This window comes from Ixodes scapularis, unplaced genomic scaffold (genome assembly GCF_016920785.2).
Source record: "Ixodes scapularis isolate PalLabHiFi unplaced genomic scaffold, ASM1692078v2 PGA_scaffold1__304_contigs__length_218370807, whole genome shotgun sequence".
NCBI lineage: Eukaryota > Metazoa > Arthropoda > Arachnida > Ixodida > Ixodidae > Ixodes > Ixodes scapularis.
The window spans coordinates 93287009-93309428 of record NW_024609846.1 but is presented as its reverse complement, the minus strand read 5'-3'; positions in this window follow the sequence as shown (position 1 = coordinate 93309428).

The following is a 22420-nucleotide window of genomic DNA, read 5'->3' as shown; positions in this document are numbered from 1 at the left end:
TCGCACACACTCACGCACGGAAATACACACACACACGCATACGCACGCACGCACGTACGCACGTACGTGCGCACGCACACACACACACAAACACACACACAAACACAAACAGGTATCCAGCTAAATCAACGCCACGCAGCGGCAACGCCGAGAAGCCCCGAGAGGAGAACGTTTTTCCAGCGTCGTCCGCTTTCGCTGATTGGCTTTCGTAGGCGAAATTGCTTCACGAGCTTTTTTATTAGGATTAACTAAACAATGACGGTTGAGCGGTGCCGCAACATAATAAGGTACGCAATGACCTTCATCCGCGAAATCGAAAACAATACCATCATGGAAAACATATTCCCGTGCGAAACTTCCAGTGGATCCCAATGACTGGAGTAGATTTATTACATGAAGATTGCCATAAAAGTTTCCTCAGCAAATAATAAACATAAATTAGCGCATAGAACCTGTTTATGTTTATTTATTTGTTAGAAAAAAAAACAGTATTAAAATCCGATGCATTTAAAATTTCATCCAATATGAAGGCCGTCGCAGATTATCGAAAGGCATTACGACGTGTCGACGCTCTTAAAAGTCCATTTTCACGCCTACCAGAGACTAATTTACGCGATGACCTAATTTTTGCGAATCTCCTACCATTCTAAAAAGAATATTGGCCGTGCTAACTAGTCAGGCGAAACGTCATTATTGCACAAACAATATCTTGGCTTGGTTCAGCCTCAGTTTAAATTCGCATTACCACACATCCGTAAAATCACGCGGAATTTTTTTTTTTTTTGTAGGTAGCATTTCTTAAAATATAAGTCGTCAGTAAGAACGCACGGCTACCTGAGCAACTCTACTCCACGCCATCGTTGACATAGCTTGTCGAAGTGTAATTGTGTCTTATTTTTCCGTCACGCTCTCGACACTTCTTAACATAACTGTGACACATTCGCTTCTCGCTAACACAAACGAACTTTCTCTGTTCACGCGTAATCCTGCGGATTCGGTACAACCGAGGCACGGCGGCGGGATCGTGACCGGCCGCAACGCCTCGATTCGCTTCATTTTTGGGCTTGTGACGGCGGTCCTATGCGCTTTGTACCCTAAAATTACTCGTACTTGGCTGGAAAAGTTTACCAACCTATCGAGGTCATTTATCGTTTTCTTCAAGCGTGAACCCGGGGACGACGCCGGAAGCGCATCGGATAAAGCCTAAAGCCAACGCGAACCCCTATCTGCCCTTTGACTGCGGGGGGCGGTGGTTAGTTGTTTCAGTTTGTCACCCTACGAAGGGGCCTGGGGACTTTCTGTATCTTCCACCCCGCGAAATTGAGTACCGCCCCAAAACAGATCCAAACTCCAGCTTCGGCCAAATACGCCAATCAAACTGACAAAAGAAAAAAAATACATTGTTTAAAGTAATTTTTATGCTGCCACCGTGTCACTGTGGCTGCGGCCTGAGTTGTTTCGCGTGCTGAACTATGAAAGCAACGTCCTTCCGTCCGCCATTTCGGCCGACCGGCGCGCCCTCTTTAGGTCGCCGCAGTCGTCAATACATGCAGGCGGGATCATCAACCGACGCAAACAACGCCACCCTCACTGCTGCGGTCAAACCTCATAGCTTTCAGACCAGAAGGCGCCCATTAAACGTGCCTCAGCAAACCACGACTGACGGGGCCTGAACCCTCGGCTATAACCCGCCGTGCTATGAGCCCTGTCTACACGTGCTGCCCGCGTAAACAGGCCCTACCTGTAAATCACACAATGTTCTCTCGAGCCGTTCGCTAGCGGTATATACGGCCTATAGATACGGGCCCTGGGCAGTCCCCAATTAGGTGCCGCCGCGGGCCATCGCCGACGAAACCATGGGAGACCGCCGTTGACAACTTCCGACAAAGCGGTCGGGAACGAAATACAAGTACAGCGCGTCTTGGTGACGCGTATGACAGCGAAGTCCGCACGCAAGCTATCTGCGCTCGGCGGGTATATCGATCGCGCACTCGACGCAACCCCAAGAAGAACTGCATGCTTGTTCCTGGTCGGAGCGCGCCCTATATGCTCCGCTGCACCTAACGATGGATCGCAGGGGACGCTACGAGCCATCGAAGCCAATCCCGTCGAAGGTCACGACTAGACGTGAATGCATCACGCCTAGTCGCGTGATGCATTCACAGCGCTGGATTGGCTGGGATGTCTCGCAGCGTCCGCTGCGGTCCATCGTGAGGCAAAACGGAGCATGGCCTTTTCCCATGGGGAACGTTCCGACGGCGTGACTCTTCGCGCCTTCGGGAATCAGACCGCTCGTCCTGACGCTCGTCCCAACTTTCGTTGGCTTTTGGATTGTGTCTGTTTGTTGTTCGTGCATTTATGTATATGGCTAACCATTCCACCTTTCCCACGTGGTTCTCTTCTTGATTTTGCCTCGCCTATTTGCGTTGTTCGCATCATGTCGATCAATCACCAACTAACCCAGCAATCCACTATTTCACGCGACCAAGCAACTTAAGGTTGGTTCACGCACTCGCGTGAGATGGACCAAGTGCGACTGCAATGGCTTTCGAAGCAGCTGTTGCTATAGCAACCCACACGTCGCAAGCCGTTGCAGTTTCACTCGGCCAGACTCAACGCAAGTGTGTGAGTCGCCCATTACGCGAAGCGTACAGTATACGTTACACATGCGGTTGGCCGCGAACGCGACATCGACGCGTTAACCTGGGTTAGCCGCCGAACACCGAACCTTACAACACAAGTTGTATACCGCGTTCACATGAGTTTCTTCCGCCGTAATGGTACAGATTTGATTGCAGCATCATAATCGTGTGAAAACGTGAGGAGAGCGATATATGAATCGCACTGTACACCCTCCCTCCTGTACAAGTTGGAGATAATAGGGACTTTTAGGAAACCGTCACCATGTTCCAGAAACTACACTGCTGGAGCATTTGAAGCATGCTTTTAAGCGTACGCTTGGATGATACTGTGACAGCGGGGCGCGCGCTTAAAGGCATGCTTCAAAGGCTCCGGTAGTGCGGTACGCGGAACACGGTAACGGTTTTCTTAAAGTCCCTAATGATGTTTTTCGATGACATCGTACGCGAAAAGATTACAAGAAACGTTCAATGCCTACATTTCAGCAACTCCGTATTTCTCGCGCATTTACATTTCGTATCATATTATCTTAAATAAAAATAATTCAGATGTCAAAGCGGTTCAGAAATTGTATCTCCTGGATGTCATGAACGCGAAAAATTACCACAAATATATTAGAATGTGGAACTCCGCGGGAGTTCCACAAATGAGGTAATCTAGTAACGTTGCACCAGACGAGCGCCATTCGTCATAATTGCTTCCCGTCAAGTAGACGGCGACAACCGCTAGGTTGCAGCAAACAATCAGGGCCTGTATTACAGAGAGTTTCAAGCTACTCGGTCGGGGTCACGTGGTGTATGGGCCGCATTCGCAATATAAGCTACAGGTGACGAACGCGTTGGTCGTCCGCGAGTGTCTCCGCCTTTCCGCCTGCTTTCCTAAGCCACTCCATAACGCAGCGCATGCGCACTTGCGACCGATCTCCGATGGAGTCGTCCGCCATTAAACTGCAGAAGCTCCCCATGATTGGACTTGGACCCTCCCCACAATCTATGTGGAGAGCAAGTTCGTCTGCTTCTTAGGCAGGAGTTGCGGTGACGTCAAAAAGACGCCGAGTTCTGATTGGCTCTTATTGAAGGATTGTGGGTAGACCTCAAAGCAAGCTGCCTTGAGGTGTACTCACTATCCTTCATTCAGAACCAATCAGAGCTTAGCGTCTTTCTGACGTCACCGCAACCCCTGCCTAAGAAGCAGACGAACTTGCGCCCCGCATAGGCTCTCTACGAACGATAGGCGACAGAGGCGACGCCCTCGGCCTGCTCCTTTCCCATTTTGTACTGCAGCGAAAACTAAGCGCGAGCTCATAGCGTTGGCAGCTACCACCTTAATGCTCGACAGCTTGTGCCACCGAGATGTACCTTAGAGCAAGGAGCTTGCGCTTGTAGCCTTTCCTGCGGTACATCATAAGGCAAAATAGAGTGTAGTACGGTAAAAGGTAAAGTGCTATTTGAGCCACCAGATGGCACTGCATTTCGAAAAGGGCCTATTGATGTTTTAACGTGCTAGTATTCGTCACGTCTTCGTCTTTTGAAGTCGTCGTCTGTCCTTCAAGCTAAGTATTGTTTATTATCCGTCGTCGTTTGTGCACCACAGCTGAAAAAGTATTGGCCTGCTAGTCGCGACTCCGGACGAGTAGTCTTCAGCGTGTGCATAAGCAGCAGTCATATGATACGAACACAGACAGGTCCAGCCCCAGTTAACACTGCAATCGGGAGAAGTGTCCAGCGAAATTGCGATCCCTATGTCTCGCTTAAGCTCGTGCAAATTATAGCACTTGACGTCACAGAACCCGATTTTCTGTCTCAAGTAATGCGCGTTATTAGACAACTCGAAGTTAGACAAAGAATGGTTACGTAAGGACGATTTTTCCAGGAATGCCTTACTGATTAAAGGCCTGTTTGAAACATGCGCCGCAATGCTGACTTTGCGCAATATCAGCGCTGTATCAGCGCTCACATGCACGTGACCCCGCCTTTTCAAGCTTACACACACAACGCATCGCTCAGAGCTCAGTCAGCGCTGACAGCAAGGAAGCTTTCGTTTTGTTTTTGCGCTCCGATAACGATACCATGTAACGATATAATCCATGCGCAGGGGCGCCGACAAAATACAGGGTATCGTTACCGGGGTTATCGGAACAATCTGCTACACCACCCTACTAAATCACTATAGGGAGTTTTAGTAGACCGTTCCGATAACAGCACTAACGATACCCGATACTCTGTTTGCGCGTGTACCATGTTAACAAGTTTTCGTAAACCGTTCCCCTCCCCCTACGCTGTCCGGAACGAAGACGCCACTACTGCACATGCGCGACCCTAGCCTTGCCAGGAGAGCCCCTGATCTCGTATCGGGTTGCTCAGAACGTTGCGTGACAGTGGAAACGATCTAACGAAAAATCGGGTTTCGTTATCGGTATCGTTATCGGAGGTATCCGAGCGATCTACTGAAACTTTCTACCAGGGACTCAAACCGAAAAATATAACGTTTCGGTTACGGTTACGGTTACCGCTTCCTGTTGATAACGGTTTCGTTTCGGTTTTTTACGGTTTTAATTTTTACGGTTTCGGTTACCGGTTACACGTTCATAAAAACCGGTTTATTTCGGTTTTTCCAATAATTTGTCTAATTAAAATGCTAGACAGCCATTTTAGAAAAAACTGTTTAAAGTAGTCTCAGATATCCAATAACGTGAAATACAAGGAACCTAGAAACGTCTTAATACTTCTAATTGGTCAGAAGTTGCACACGTTCCTAGCTCCAACTCTTGTTCACTACATCTACTTACATTATTTAGTTTGATGCCCGAGCATACATGTTACTTCTAGTACTCGGGGATCATCGCGTTCTATATAATAAAAATTAAAACAAACACCGCTACTCTGTTGTTTGGCACCATTTATAAACAATTACCCTAAGAAAGTACCCACTTGATGCTGGAAGAACCATTCGCACTTTCTTGTCGCTACAGTTGATTTCAACCTCATACATGCAGGCGAGTCTTCGCTTCACTGAAGGAAGGAACAGAACTACAGCCCTCCACTAGTAAAATACTGCTAAGTGGAATGAAGTAATAAAATTGAGAGCTGGGCTGGGCGGGCCGTGAGGCAAGAAGCCTTCGTGCAGCGTATGGAAAGTCCGCCGTGGTCGGGCGGCCCGTGAAAACTACTTGCCTCACTAAACACTGCCCAGTCGACCTCAGGTGCCTGCTGGGTCGAGTGGACTGGCGGTGTAGGTCCCGTCGCTTTTGACTTCTAGGCAGTGCTACCCAGGTCCGACTGAGAGTCTTCGACGACGCTTTGTTTGTCTGTAGTGTGTTCCTTTGTGTTGGTGTGGTTTTCCTCCTTGCCATCGTACGTGTCGAAGGAGCCGTCATCGGCGTGGGGCTCAATGACTGTCGGTCCTGCTGAGCCACTCCAGGATTCGCTCGGTGGCGGTGGTTGTCGAGTCGGGATCCATTGGGTCGTTTTCTTCGATCCAAGATCCAGCTCGGGCACGGTCTGCCGAGACGCCAGCCTCGCAAAGAGCATGGGCGAGAATGTCCTCTACAGGAGGAACGCACAGGAGCGTCGAGGAAACGACTGTGCCGTCGATGACGGCACTGGTGGGTTCCGAAGACTCAGCGTAGCTGCCGGACTCACGATTAGGGGGTCTCTTCGACTTGGTGTCTGGGCGGTAGCTGGTGTGCGCGGGAGCACGAGGCGTGTGGCGTCCGCGTCGAGGCTGGTTGGGTAGCTGGTCGGGGAGCTCTCTGAAAACCTCAGACTCGAATCCTCGACGTCTGGGATAGGACTGCCGTCCTACAGTTCCCTCTCGCGACGACGTGGAAGAGTTCCAGTCTATCGAAAATGAGGTGCTGGTGTTCGGGGAGCATGTCATCTCAGTAGAACCGATGGCGGGGGAGATGCCTGATCTCATGGACATCTCTCGTGGAGAAACTTATGGTGTCCTGGGCGAGGTCGCTCAGAATGTCGTAGGCATGACGGACCTTTGCTCCGGCATGGGTGGTGGGGGCTCTATCAGAGGTAGTTGGATTGCGCTGGTGGCTCTGGTAGAAATGATTCTCGTAGAAGCCATACCTCCGGCGGTGGCAGGGGGAGGCCTCCGGCGATGCTGGAAGCGATCCCTCGGCGCGTCTGTGGATGTTCGAGCTCACCGTGCCGACGTTCGAATAGCTCACGTTCACAGTTTTGCGAGAGAGACTGTTGAGACTGCTGGCCGTGTGGGGCGAGATTGGCCAGGCCATCGACGATTGGAAGCAGGGCAGCTCCCAAGGTTCAGGCGAAGGAGGCAGAAATTGCATCCCATGTCTGTTGGACGAGGGTGGCGGGTTGGCGCGTTTGACGAGGAGGCATCCTTCTCCTTGGCTTTTTCTTTTGTCATGTTGAGAAGCTGAGAGGCGTGGCAGTGCCGGCGACGGTAAAGCCCCTCTATCGTGGGAAAAGTGGCGCCGTTCATTGTTGTTAAATGCTCGAGGCACGTGCGACGCGCTACTTCTGGGAAATTCATGCCGTCTGAAATAGCTAAGTCTTGCGCTGTGCCGCCATGATCTTCCCAAGGGCTGCCTGCACGTTGCACGTGCCTTGTGCATCGACGAACATTGCGCTACTTTTAAAACATGAAGGGGCTTTAGGCGGAGGGTGCCACTCGGTTTGAAGAAGGGTCTCGGCGCGGGAAGGAAAAGAAAAAAACTCGGACACCCTTCTGACGTTTCCTCGCTCCTTCCACCACTCTCAGCCCGAGCATATATATATATATATATTGTATATATAATACAAAACGCCAATGTCGAACCCCTGACTTTTTTTTTCTTTCTGTGTTGTTTCAAAATCGTCACTCGCGACATGTTTCACACTAAATGAATAAAGCCCCTTCATGTTTCAAAAGTAGCGCAAAGTGCGTCGATGCACGAGGCACGTGCAACGTGCATCCCTTGGGAAGGTCATGGCGGCACAGCGCAGCACTGAGCTAGATTTCAGACGCCATGTTCTTTCCAGAAGTGGCGCGCTGAACGTGTCTCGCGCGTTTCCACAACAATGAAGGCGCCACTTTTCCCAGGATACAGGGGCTTTAGGGCCCGTTTGCTCGAAGCGCTAACCGCGGCTAAAGTTAGCCGCAGTACCTAGGAGAGGGATTCTGAGATCATGTGACAGGGATCGGTAGGGATGCGGGAAAACATGGCGGTGCCCCGCAAAGTGAGCGCCGCTCGCTTCGGAACTAATATGTCGTTGTAGCTGCAATATTGCGCGCGTTAGTCAGTAACTAATGGTGCAGGAGGCTTTCGCTTTGCCTTACCTCACTTAAATCGCAAAGCATGAGCAATGACCTCGCCGCATTTTTTAGATAGTATTTCGATTCTGGCCATTCTTAAGCCTAAATGAACACGATAATTGTCGGCATGCATGGAAACGTCTTTGGAAAGTGGATTGCCTTGACTCAATCGGCCTTGTATTGATAGCACACAAATTTCCCAAGCACCGAGGTGCATGCTACGAGTGTAGTTGCAGGCATTGCGCGTGCTGGCGTATGCAGTAGTAATATACCCGTTGCTCTGGGCAGGGGGCGCGAGCGCGTCCGGAAGACTTACGCAAGACGCGACCAAGTTTTGCTGGCTGCATCATCCGTGTGGCGCTGTAACGTTCGATTTTGCACGTGCCACGTTCGAACACAAGCCGCTGTCAGCATCTGTAGATGTGCGGTAACAAAACGTCTAAAAAAAGTTTAAAAAAAAGAACAGAATTATGCTGCTTGCGGCCGCAGCGTTCCATTAAACATTCCTTTCATATTTGCTTTCTTTCACAGCTTCCGCGAGCACGTATATTTCACTTTACGTGATAGTGAAGCCGAAGCTACTCGGAAAAGCGCGTCATCCTGAACGATGCTCGCACTGGACGAGCGCGCGTGCTTGGCAGGGACGCGGAAAGCTCGCAGCTCGCTCTTGTAGCCTCTGCTACGCTGGAACTTAGAATGGAACTGAGTAGAAAAAACTCTAGTGGGGAAGCGTATTGATGCATGTTCGAAACGCGAGCCAAATATTCTATTTTGCTCGCCTGCAGCGCTGCTCAAAACTTGTGAGCTACGGGCCTATCGTTCTAAAGGAAAAAGTCTAAAACAAATTTTGCCTTGCACGCGCGTTCGTCCAAGTCTTATAATGATTATTTACTTCGAATCTTTTATAAGAGGAAGGACAGCGAGCGCGGACCATAGAATTACACTTCCAGCGTTCTTCTCGATGCTTGGGTAATTTAGAAAAAGGTCTGTCGGGGCGGGACGCTGGTCTTCTTTTGTGTACTATTAATATCCGGTCGATTGAGTCAAGGCAATCCGCTTTCCAAAGACGTTGCCATGCCGACACTTATCGCGTTCATTTAGGCTTAGAAAGGCCAGAATCGAAAGACTATGCAACAAATGCCGCGAAGTCATTGCTCGTGCTTTGCGATTTAAGCGAGGTAAGGCAAAGCGAAAGCCTCCTGCGCCATTCGTTGCTGACTAACGCGCCCGATAGTGCAGCTACAACGACACATTAGTTACAAAGCGAGCGGCGCTCACGCACCGGGGCGCCGCCATGCTTCCCGGCATCCCAGCCCCCAGTCACGTGATTTCAAACTCCTTCTCCTAGGTACTGCTGCTAACTTTAGCCGCGGTTAGCGCTTCGAGCAAACGGGCCCAGGTTTTCTTTTCCGCCAGCTCTGCATGATGGCCAATTTACCTCGTTTCTTTATACTGGCTACTGCATGTCAGGAACATCGGTGGTTTTGATAGAACCGAGTTGGATGGACATCTGAGAATTCGAACTTATTAGTTAATACACTGAAAGCGACACGTATTGAATACATGTAGCGATGTAGGAGTGTGGCAGATTTAGAAATATAGAATTTTTTTTAATTATAAGCTCGACCAGTAATTCAATCTGAGTATTCTTAATCCTAAAGTCAGATTGAATGGAAATATGTAACCAGATGCACCACTCGCAGACAGTAACTCTGCAAATGGCCACAACAATTTAAGATCCCTCCTCCAGGTCATACTTCAGAAAAACTAATAGCTTATTTTTCGGTTAATATTGGTTAAAACCGGTTACCGGTGAATAATTTACGGTTCCGGTTACGGTTACGGTTTTTATAAATATCAAATAACGGTTTCGTTCCGGTTACGGTTATAGAAAAAATTTCGTTCCTAAACGGTTTTCGGTTTCAGTTACGGTTACGGTTTGAGTCCCTGCTTTCTACTGACGTAGCGCTGACCGTTACGCTCTCTCGGCGCTAGGATGCACGTATGAACCGGCTTTAACGTGATAGTGATAGCGACCGCGTTCCTTGCGTTCGAGACAGAAGTTTTCTTTTTCTTTTTTTACTGTCACGTTTTGCAATGTTCGGTGTGCTCGAGGAGATATACTCTTACCCCATTTCCGTCCCAACGACTTGAGCGGTTTCCATGGTAGAGTAACTCTTGTTCAATTCAGCATCGAAGAGACGAGCTGTCGGCTGGTTGGCTCGGCGGATCGTCGGACCTGTTATCTCGCGGTAGACTTGATCGGAGTTCATTAAAGCGCACTGCGACAGCTAATACCGTAAAGCGCGATCCAAACCAACGCTTCTTTTTGCGCCTGTAGGTCGTGCGGCTGCGGATGTGACGTATTTTCGTGACGTCGCGCCGCTTCTTCGCTCCTTCCGGGCGCGCACAAAAAAGTTGGATAATTTCAACTTCTTTCTCAACGCGCACAAAAACGCGCGGTGACGTATAGGGCGCTCCTGTGTCCCGGCCAATCGGTGGAGGGCAAACTAGTTCCGGCTCCGCGTTTCTCGCCGTCTGGCTGCCCTCTCCTCCCCCCCTTTTATTCTCTTCCAACATGACAACGCGATCTCTCTCTCTCTCTCTTTCTCTCGCCGTCTGGCCGGCCAGTCTGTCGCAGTTGCACTTTGCTTGTGCGCTCGTGCCTGCGTGCGCGCTCGGCCGAAGTTTCGCCCGTCCAAACCAAAGCGCACGGTTCTGACTCAGAAAGCGCGCCCGGCAACAGCAAAAACGCCACGAAATGCGTCACATCTGCAGCCGCACGACCTACAGGCGCAAAAAGAAGCGTTGGTTTGGATCGCGCTTAAAGGCAGCAGTTCACAACTGCTTTAGGCGGGAGAAGCTTATGCTAACTGCACGCAGTCCGCGCTGTCTGGACGCGCTTCAGTATAACACTTCGTATACAAACGTCGCAATTTTTGAACAACAGTGTTTCGCAGACGCAGACGAGGTTAGGCCACTCCAGCTAAAATTCCAGTGACATGGAAAGCGTTCTACAGGTGTCGAGTAACGCGGCATCGGTAGTGCTAGCAGGATTATGACGTGCACCATTCGTCCGGTGCTGTTTTCCAAACACAGCTGGAAGCAGGCCATGGTCTGGTAGAGCTGCTCGTGTATACCGGTATGTAGTCAAAACAAAACGAAACAATTTTCTGACTAACAGTTACTTTTTTTTTTTTTTCGGTGATTTTTTTCGGTTTTCGGTTTCTGGGACGTGAACGTAGACCGTGATGTGAAAACGCACTAATGGGCCCGAATTACGAGGTACGTCTCTCTCAACTATTAGCGGCGAGATGTTTTGGTGGTGCCCTCCCATGGCTCCCTCTCGTGACGTCATTACCTCGCGAACAACTTCTGTTTGCAATTAGCATGGTGGAAGCTTGAAATCAGTGCGCTCTCAAAGCGACACTGCCAACACCGTCAAAATTCAAGCTCTTAGATTCCTCTCATTTTCGTCGATGAGAAATCCGTTCCTGACTTCGTAGTCAGCATTCGGCCAATCATGGCCGACCGACCACAGCGACGCTTTCGATCGCGCACGTCGCCAATAGTATACGGCCAGCAAGTCTTTCAAAATACGTCTTTGTCGCATCGGAACGCGAGGAGGGGCACGCCAATCAAAAGGCAACATAACGAAGCCATATGGAACACGCGATGACGAAGCAGCCAAGAGCACGCCGTCAATGTTTGAGGTGGTAGGAAACAAACGCACGAGGGCACATCTTGAGGGGTAAGCAACCGCGCGAGGTGCGCGAGGAGCGGACGTATATTTGCACGCCGTATACATATATCATTAGTGAGTTTTAGTATTCAGTATACGAGCACACGGCAAGCGCTGTGCGTTTGCATTACCTTTGCGCTCTCCACGATGCGCATGCGCTAAGTCAACGCCAATTCAAGGCCGCAGTTTGGGCTTCGCGCACGCGCAGCGTGGAACACTCAACGCTAACGCACAGGGCTTGCGTTCGCTCGTATACGCAATAATCAAAATCACTGTCAGCCACGCGTGGCCGCTTACGGTTCACGCTTCTTGCTTTGTAATTCCTTCTTCGGAGTGCTTATCGGCTCACAACCTCGTTTCCTGTAGAGCGTTTCTTACAGAAGCACTAAACCTCTTTCTGCGATAGCCTATTACGGTCATAGACTTTTACGTAACGCGTTACAACTAATGGAGCGCTTGTAATCGATTACATTTTACTGCAATTTTGTAGCACTTCAATTACTTCCTTTAATGAGTAACGATCCTCGTAACTGATTTACTTTTTTTGCTGTAATCGATAACAAAATTAACCATTACAATTCTCTCCATTTTTCTTCCTCTTCTTTCTTTTTTTTTTTTTTTTTTGTTGGGGGGGGGGGGGGGGGGGAGAGTCATTGAGCTTTGGGCAACAGGCAATTTTTTTTTTTGGAACAACTGAGGGCGAGATTTTAAGGATTATGCTACCGTAATCAAAAAAGTTGAATGAAAAGTAACGTGGGAAGTAATCAATTACTTTAGAGTAATTTTTCGATTACGTTTTGAGGCTGTAATTGTAATTGTAATCGGTTACTTTTTACAGGGAAGTAATTGTAATTGTATTCCGTTACTTTTTTTCAGTAACGTGTACAAGTCTGGTCATAACCCAATCCCTATGAGCTCCAAGCATACTAAAAATAACCATACGTTATATTCATGCGTTCACGATTTCTCTATTAAAATCGGTATCAAAGATCGATTAAGCCGGAACTATCGCTCACACCAGAGGGCGCCACCGGACGAGGAGCTTTACTTGGATAGGTGGATAGATCGTGCTTTTTTTTTTTTTGTAAAATTTGCAAAGAGCGAACTTACCTGAGGAAAAAGTAAAGAAAGAAAAAGGCTTAGCTCCTATGGAAACGCAGCGAAGCCACCGGTCTTCAAACAACACGGCGCCGTTTCGCACGGGAGACAGGAGATGGCGCAAGTGTTCGCGACGCCAACTGCCGCCAACGAACGAACATACGACGCCGAGAGCCGACGTCTTTAGCAGACAAGGAACTGCAGTTGCTTGTTGTTACCGCGCCTGTCTTTGTTTCTGCAACTGTGGCCGTTTGCGGAACGCGCGCCGCTTTTGAGTCGAAAAGATCGTCTGCTAAAAACGCCGGCTCTCGGTGCCGTATGCTCGTTCGTCGGCGGCGTTCGTTGCGCCATCTCTTGCCTCCCGTGCGAAACGGCGCCGTGTTGTTTGGAGACCGGTGGCGTCGCTGCGTTTCCATAGGAGCTAAGCCTTTTTCTTTCTTTACTTTTTCCTCGGGTAAGTTCGCTCTTTGCAAATTTTACAAAAAAAAAAAAAAATGCACCATCTGTGGGCAACGCTGCACAAAGTCGTAGCGCGATAGGTTAAGAAATCGAATTTTGCGGTCAATTTAAAGAGCCTGGCGTCTCCTTGTATCACCCTGTACTTCCTGGTATCTAGCCCTGTATACCTTCCGCGACACTCCCGTCCTCCTCTAACAGCAAGGAGCTCCCCCTTAGAACTGTCGAAGATGAGCTCCTTAGTAATGCCCTTAATTAAACGATGTGTACATTTCCAATGCCGATTGAGCGTGCCGTGCCTGCTTTTCATATTTACCTCTCAGTTTCTTTAACTCACTTCTTAACCTTTATTTTCTCATCCGCCTTTCTGCCATTGCCCGTATATTTAGATCGAAGTTTTCAAGTCCACATTCTCCATTTTGTATCGACGCTTCTTATGTGTCAATAGCTAAGAATTCTTCGTGCCCATCGTTCTGTATCTAATTCTCTTAACCTAGCCTCGAATTCTTACTGCTAGCTTACATGCCCTCGAATGAGGAACATCCTATATCACCCTGTACACGTTGGTTCGGTGTTCTACCATGTGCTCCCATAGCCAATCTACCTACTCCACGTTGCTTTATTTATAGCCTTGTCTTGACCTTCCAGTTTTTTGCACAGAACTGCATTTGCAAAAACCAGGCTCTGAACCATAACTCCTTTCCAGATCTCCCTCACCACCTCATACATGTTATAGTTCCACAGTACTCTATTTTTCAGTACAGCTGCTTTTTTGTTGCCCTTACCAGTTACACATTTTGCGGGTTCGTTGAGGTATTCTATACACTCGGTAATTCATACTCCTAGATACTTGTATCTATAAACATGCTCAACCTCTAATCTTTAACTCTTTAGCTCTGCGATTCTGTTATCATTGAACACCATGACCGGATTTGTCACTACTGAATTCTAAGCCTAACGTGTGGCCCTCTGCGCCACATATATTCATTAGGGACTGAAGCTTTATGTTGCTATCGGCCATTAGCACTATGTCATCAGCATACATCAGACCTGGCAATGACTGTTTCATCTTTTGACCTCGCCTGTCGTATGAAAGGTCAAAGCCAAGATTGCTTTTTTCTAACTTTTCCTCTAATCCTCGGAGATACAACATGAACAATGGCGACAAGGGGCATCTCTGTCTAAGACCTTTATTGGCTTTGTTCTCTTTCCCTCCCGTGGCACCATGTTGTCTTTGTAAACATCCCTTAAAAATTTCAGTAGTCCGTCGTGCACAACTAAGCGCCTCATTATGTTCCACAAGTTGCATTGAGTAACATTATCATAAGCCCCATTTATACCTAAGCATGCTGACCAGAGTGGTCTACATTCTTTTTCTGCTACCTCGATACACTGTGTTAATGAAAATAAATTGTTCTCCAATCTCCTTTCTTCTCTGAACCCAATTTGTAGCTCTCTAAGTACATTTTCGTTTTCTACCCATGCCAGTAATTTCTCCTTGATAGTCTGCATTGCCAACGTGTAAACTACTGACGTTACTGTTATGGGATACAAATTACTTATGTCAACTTTGTCCCCCTTTCCCTTATATATTAAACTCATTCTGCTTAGCCTCCAATGTTCCGGGGTAGTTCCCTTCGTGATAATGCTACTTGCTGCTCTCCTTAACGCTTCCTTAGATTTGGGTCCTAACTGTTTTATCAACTTTATTGGTATAGAATCTCCCCTGTTGATGTACCCGTCGGAACTCTCCGTTCTGTTCTTTCCCATTATTTTTGTCCGATAGCCTCAACATCAGTGCTTGAACTATCCTCCCCTGGTGAGGTGTTTTCTATGCATTCTTTCTGTTTAAACTTATCTCTCATTGCTGTTCGTATATATTCCATTGCCTTATCCCCTCCAAGCTGATTACCCTCAGGCATGACAATATACTTCTGCTCTTACTTTGTTTTATGACTTAGTGGATTCAAGTGGTTCCAAACCTTCCTGGCTGCCTTTCTGTATTTTTTATTTGTGACCCCTCCCTTTGATTCTTTGCATTAATCAAGCGGTATGCCTTCCGTCTATTTATAATGAATCTATCTCTTTTTTTTTTTTTATAGCTCACTTTCTAGTTCACCATTGTACTTAGAATATCTGTGCTCTCTGGAAGCTTCTTGACATTTACGTCATCATCCCAGCAGCTCTTAGGGTTGCGCCTTCGTTTCCCCCTTCTTTTATTGAATACTTTAAACAGCTCTTGTCCGAATAGCTTAGTTAGCCTTGGGCAACTCAAATCCGCTTGAGTATCCCAAGAAATAATCTCGTGCATTTGCTTCTCTCTATAAAATGTTTGGTCTTGTTCTGTCCCTGCGTTTACTTCCCTAGAAAATCTCAGCTTAATTCGTTTGTGATCACTACCGAGGCTTTTTGAACCCTCTTCATATATTTTCATTGTCTCTACAGCCTATTATACATTCTATTGGATATCAGTGCGTAATCTATTGTAGAATGTAGACTACACGTTTCCCGTCGCACTTCTCACCGGTATTGCATTAATATAAGTCACGTCTTTCACAGATCTCCACTAGCATGTTTCCTGTTGAATCTGTGTACCCATCCAGGTCCTCTAAACGGGCATTCATGTCCCCTAGGATAATTACCTGGTAATGTTCTTCTAGTTCAATAATGTCTTTTGAAATATATTTTACCATTTATACTGTTCTCCTCTTTAGCATTTGCACCTGTCGAGAGGTACATAAATAAAAAAAATACCTGTTCCCCTGCTAAAGCCCCTTTTAGCCATAAATGTTCCGTGTATTCTTCTCTAAGCAAATTTGCATATTTTCCTAAAAAACGCTTTAATTCCACCTCCTTTTCTGCTGCCCTCCGTTCTATTGCATTGTTCCCATACGTAATCGGGATTGCAAGGGGGTTGCTTCGCGTCTCTAAGATGCGTTTCGATTTACCCATATACCATCCAATCCTCATGTCTTAGTTGCTCTTCTATATCCTCCAATTTTAACCTGTTCCTACCTCCCCGAGTGTTTATGTATCCTACATCTGCTCTACATTTGCACATAAGTCTCTTGCTCTTACAGTTTCTATGTCAGTTACTATTTGACACTTTTCCTAGTTCAACCTCATCTACACCAGAGCCCGCGGGGCTCCGGGATCCCCCCAAAAATCTACGACATGACGTCCAATCCTATCTCCTATCGTGCTGCCTGTGGCTCCACTGTAGAGAATGCCCCATGCAAAAGGGTCGGAGCGAGCCTCATACACCAGCCTCTTTACTTCCAATACGCCGTACTGAAGTCGTTGGCTTCTCCCTTTAATCACCCGGTTAGCTTCCACCCCCCCGCTGCTCTGTCTGAAGACTGTCCCCAGACCTTTAGGATAGTGCATATTTCCATAGGCACTATTTCAGAGGCCTCCCTCAGCTTACGTACCTCAAGATCCATGTGTCTGCCGAGGATCTGGCTTCTTCTCTTCAACACATCACTGAGTCCGAGAGTTGGGACGCCGCGGCGACAGCGACAGCGAAATACAACGACTCCTAATATCAGCTATTGAAGAGATTTATGACTTTAGTAGAACTGAACTTCACGGTGGATTTTGTTTACCTGAAACAAGCTCAGTATTAGATAACGGGGGCTAGTCAAAGATGAATATCCGCTTAAGTTCTTTTGTTTGCTTAAAAAAAAAAAAAAAAAAGGTTTGCTCAAAGACGGTGTTTTGAGGTCTCGATCGAGGGTTTTTTTACTACAATATGAATAACACTGCACTCTATCATCACGAGTCCTGGAATATATTTGTGAAGCTAACATAAGCTGCGTTTCAAAGGCGAAGAGGAGATGAGAGATAATATTGGATCACCTGACTCGTTATACCTCTTGACTTGTTCAACATGAGTCAAGATATCAAATGTGGGCCGAAAGATCCAATTAAGAGATTGAACGAGTTGAAAGAACCACGATGGGAGCCAAGATGTCCAACAGGTAAAAAAAAAATCACATCATCAAATTAGTGCTAAAATTAAAAAAAAAAATGGTTTAATATTTTTAAAAATTTATTACGCACTTTTTTTTCACTTAAAGTTGCTCGGTGCGTGATTGGCCTCTAAAGACGGCTTTATTAGATGTATGCAATCAATGCAAAGAGTTATCTTCCTTCACTCGAAAAAAAAAAAAAAAAAAAAAGCACGTGCGTTTACTTTTCCACACAACACCTCGGAGAGCCAATCGCCGAAACTTACGGAGGCAGCTGAACGAATGGGCGATGCCGAAACATATATGTTTAGACCAAAAAAAAAAAAACGCAGTCTGAATTGTGACATTAGGCTATGCAAAACGTCACGCTTGCATTGTTCAATGTCACAACTCAAACTGCGCTTTTTTTTTTTTCTTTTTTTTTTTTTTTTTTTTTTGTTTAAACATATATTTTGCCATTGTCATTCACTCAGCTGCCTCCGTAAATTGCCGTGATTGGCCGTCCGAGTGTTGTGCGGCAAAGTAGACGCAAGGGCCTTTTTTAAAGTGCGTTTGCCACCAGCTTGCCTGGTACGAGCATCTTCGGAATACAAAACACTGCCTTTTCCAGATTCACATCGCCTCTGCTGTGAGAGCGCTTAGGGAACACGGAGTAAAATACACTCCTTCTGCGTCGGAGAGCGTCCAATGCTTGTTACGCCGAGTGATCTAGCTCAACGCGGCGACGCTTGCGACTTCTCACCCACAGTCTACATCAGGTTTTTCCGCAGTCAACAATAATACCTTCCTTGTTAGAGTGACAGTTTCGTTCTTCTTTTTTTTTTCCCCTCGATTTTTACAAAAGGACACGTGTTTAAATGAGCAGAGATGTTCGGTAAATTTGACAGACACCGTCCAGGTTAAACTTTGGCATTCATTAACTTGTTCAGCGTTGATTCGGTGTGCAGAGCAGTCTAACTGCAAGATCAGACTCCTTCGCAATTTCGCTTCAGGTCAGGCGTTTCTTGGAATCCGCTGACGCGAAGTCGCGTTCATGCAAAGATTCAAATCCCACTGGTCCACGCAACGGGGCCCCAAACCCGAACTAGACACGAGACCGGAATGCACTGCCCAACCACACCCTCAGCGGACGCGTCGAAGACTATAGATGCAAACAACTTGGTCGCTTCTTCCGCCGCTGGTGGCGACAGCTCTCATACGCGCGCTCCGCTTCCTCTACTGCCCTTACTCCTGCACGCTGTTCCAGTAATGAACGACGTGGGACAAATCGCCAATAACGCAGAACATCGCCATTTTAAAATCTGAAAGGAAAGGAAGCATTCGAGGTAGCTACGTCGCTTCCTTCAATTTCTAAGGGAAAACTTCAGACACCTTTTCAGGTACAATCATGTTTTTACCCTCGTCGTTCGCCGAGAGAGAAAAAGAAAACTTGATTCGGCCCAGAACTCTCTCTCCTTACATTGCGGCCTTTGACTGCGTATCGAAGGACTCTGGTTTGGCCCTCCGAGGTACCTTGCGTGAAAGGATACCGCTCCAGATTTCTTAAACTGTAGAAAACCTGACGGAGATTCCGTGTACTGCTATTGCTGTTGCCTCTTGAAAAGAATCGCGTCGAGCCTCTCGCAGCATTATACGACGCAAAAGTGGAAACAGCTGCATCAAAAGGGCGACTACGAAAGTTGAACGGTCAAGTGGTTTGGGGGACAATAGGTACCGTAAAGTCGCCCGCTATTACATACTTCCGTTCACTTCCTCCAGGTGCGATCCTAGAGCAACGCCTACTATTTTTTTTCGTTAAATTTATTATTATTTTTATTTACGCGACTCTTATGATTTCTTTTTTAATCTGTTCAGTCGAGCCAATTTACTAATTTAGTAAAAAATCTTACTCACATTCCTCGAGCGTTGCCTACCATTTCTTTTTCTGTTTCTTATTTTTCAAAAATATCGTACGCTGAAGCAAAAAGCGTGAACATAATAAGCCATGATGCGCACGTTTCTTTCATAGATGAAATAATATAATCAGTTGTAATCGCTACCGTCTACTATCAGTCCCCCAGCGGGGACTATGATAGGAGTACAAAAACCAATAGACAATGTAATAGACATGCAGAATACAGTGAAGAAAATGAAGGACTGTACGACACCTATTACTCATATCAAAGAGCACAGAAGTGCAACAAAAATCATAAAATGAAGTCTATTGGTTACATGGGAGACACTTCACAAAAAACCAAAACCGTTTTGGATTTAACAACGCTTTCGGGCAGTTTATTCCACTCCCTTATCGACCGAGGGAAATGCGAATTCTTGAAACATTCTTTGGTAAATCTGTACTCTTCGATTGTCCTAGTGTGCTTATTGCGTGTGATTCTAGATAAATGGGATTTGATGAATCTGTGTTTATCAATCTGCAGTGTACCATCTAAAATCACGAAAAGCATTTTACTACACATAATATAATATAGTATCAATATTGTATGGTATAGTACAATACAGTACAAATGTTGTGGGAGATATCATCATCATTATTTAATTTCCTAAGTAATAATATAGTATATTAAATAATAGTATTGTATATTATAGTATATTATAATTATAATACAGCAGAATATCATTACTGCGTAGTGCAGTATAATATAGTAATATACAGCTGCTAATGTCATGAGCAACGCTTACGGTTCTACTTTCCCGCGGAACACGCGGATAGCTCCAATCATCGCGATCGATAGGAGATGCCAAGTAACTTACGGTGGAGAGATAACGAAGTCACGCAAAAATACAATCAGCGAGATCGCATCTTCGCGGGAAATGGTTTTCCAAACATCGTTATGGGCGTTCGTCCGTGGCCACACGAACAAACATCGTTATGTCCAATCTCGAACGTCAGCGTTCGTCCGTGGCCACACGTAACGTGCACCGATGAGGCGTTGTGTAGCTGGAACGCCCAGGTGGCTGATTCCATGGCGTTGTTCGAAAATTTGTCGACGTAATTTGGGAGGGATGTACGGTCGGTTCGTCGCCATGGATATGTCGCAGATGACTTTTGACGGATATTGTGGGAAGAGCACCTCTTTCAGGTGCAAAGACGTGGAAGTGTCTCGGAGATGTTGAAGTTCAGAGTCTTCCCTTAGCGCTGCAGCCAGTGTCTCGAGGTTGAGATCTACTCAGGGCGAGGACATAGCCCGGGCACGTGACAGGGCATCAGCCGCTCCGTTATCTTGTCCTTTCATATGACGGAGGTCGACGGTATATTCTGAGATGGAAGCTAGGTGTCGAATTTCCCGTGCAGAATAGGCGTTGTGGTTACCTTTAAGGGAGATTCAGCCGCTCGTCACTCAATGGGCAAATTTCGCTACACAAACCTGAGTTTCAGGAATGCACGAGGGTATTCATTATTTTGGATGTTAATTATGACCACGTAATGAAGGTTGTGCAACCCTTGGTTTTTTTCTTGAACGCGCTGGAGATTTTTAATAAAATCCAGAAATATGACCATTTCGACTGTATTGAGCGCGTTTTGAGGCATTTTTGAAAATACAAGTATTTAGAGGACAAACGTGGCAAAACGCTTGGCCGTACGTACTAGGGTTGCCTCTAATCTTAATTTTAAGACCAGGACGAAAAAACTAAATATTGTCGATTTTGCGTATTTGCGGAAATAAAATCACCCTATGAATTTTATTTCCAACATGTTGAACGAGATGGCGACACTATAGTACTAAATGTTTCAAACCGGATATTTTCTTGTTGTTGCAGTTTTTCTCCCGGGCTCGAATTCGACCGCGATGTCTGGTTGCTCGAGGATCGGTAGCACGTGTAGCAAATGTTCGCGCTGTAAAGCCCACTGATCGTGGATTCAATCCCCCGCCCCTGCCCGTTTCAATCTGAATGAGCATCGTACCGGCGTGCTGTCATGTATCACTATTGCGCGACGCACGTTTAAAGGGGTCATGAAACGATTTTCCTACTTTTTTCTCCTTAGCTTTAATCCTCAACTCAAATGCGAATTGTGAAATCACGTGGTCGTGACATTCCTTCGGCACCGGTGCGATGACTCCTAGCTTCCACCGTGCTTTTTATGCACACCATCGAACTTGCCATTCCCCAGTGACGATAAGTTTCGTCTGGGCACTCATTGGCCACGAACGCGAATCCAAATATTCGTCGACGGATTGATTGTTGACGAGCGCATACGTCCAAGTGACGCAGTTCTCGTGTCCAATGCGTGAGCTGGGCTCTGCTGACGTCAGTTTGGCGCCGGTGACGCACTTTTGGAACCGCGGATGTATCATAGTGAAAAGGCAGAGAGCTTTCCAAGGAAAGAAGGTACAAAATAGTCCACTATATTTTCAAATGTTCGTGCCGAAAAGCTGGCTTTTGACTTCCTAGCCTCTTTCTTTTGGCCAACTAAACGATATGCGATTAGTAAAGTCCCAATTTAAAATCATTCATCCAACCCAAAATTCGTTTCATGGGCCCTTTAAAACGTCAGACAAGCAGCGGTATACTGCACTGGCTTTCATCTCCAACGAAGACACCAGACGCCCTCGGGCTGACTAACTTCCCGCTGTCTAAACACACAAGAGAATTACAATTGATGGCTCCGTTAATCGGCACTTTTTTTAACGTTGCAAAAAAGGATACCTAACGTGCCCATTAGTGACTGACCAGAAATTCTCAACTTTGTCGCGAAGCTGCCACACACCTGCGATCAACTTGGACCCCTCCTTCATGATGCCTCACAGTACATCAGTGCCCCACATTATATCGCACTCTATTATCATTATCACCCCCTTTACGGGCCTCTGAGGCATTCGTTGTACGGGCTGCATGCCTCTTTGTGGCGCCTGTGCTTACGAGCGCCCAAATGGATACATACCTACAAACGAATAGTTTCGTTTTATGCGTTACATCAGTGAGGGTGGTCGTGTTTCTTGATGACACGGGTAAAATATCGATGCTTGCCTTGCGGAATCCATCCGCGAGACGTGGGCCGGACGGGCCGTCCGGACCAGGACGTAGGCCCTTACAGAAAATAAAGTTTTGCTTGCTTGCTTGCTTGCAACTGCTGCCAAAACCAGATTCTCACGAACAGTAAGAATTAATGCCATGCATAATAGGGTGTTTAATTGCCCATACACACAGTTGCTTTTTAGTGCGTTTGACTGCGCTACGCCAAGAAACGGAAGCGAGTAACCGGCACATCTATGCTTCGTATGAAGCGTGAAATTCAATTCAA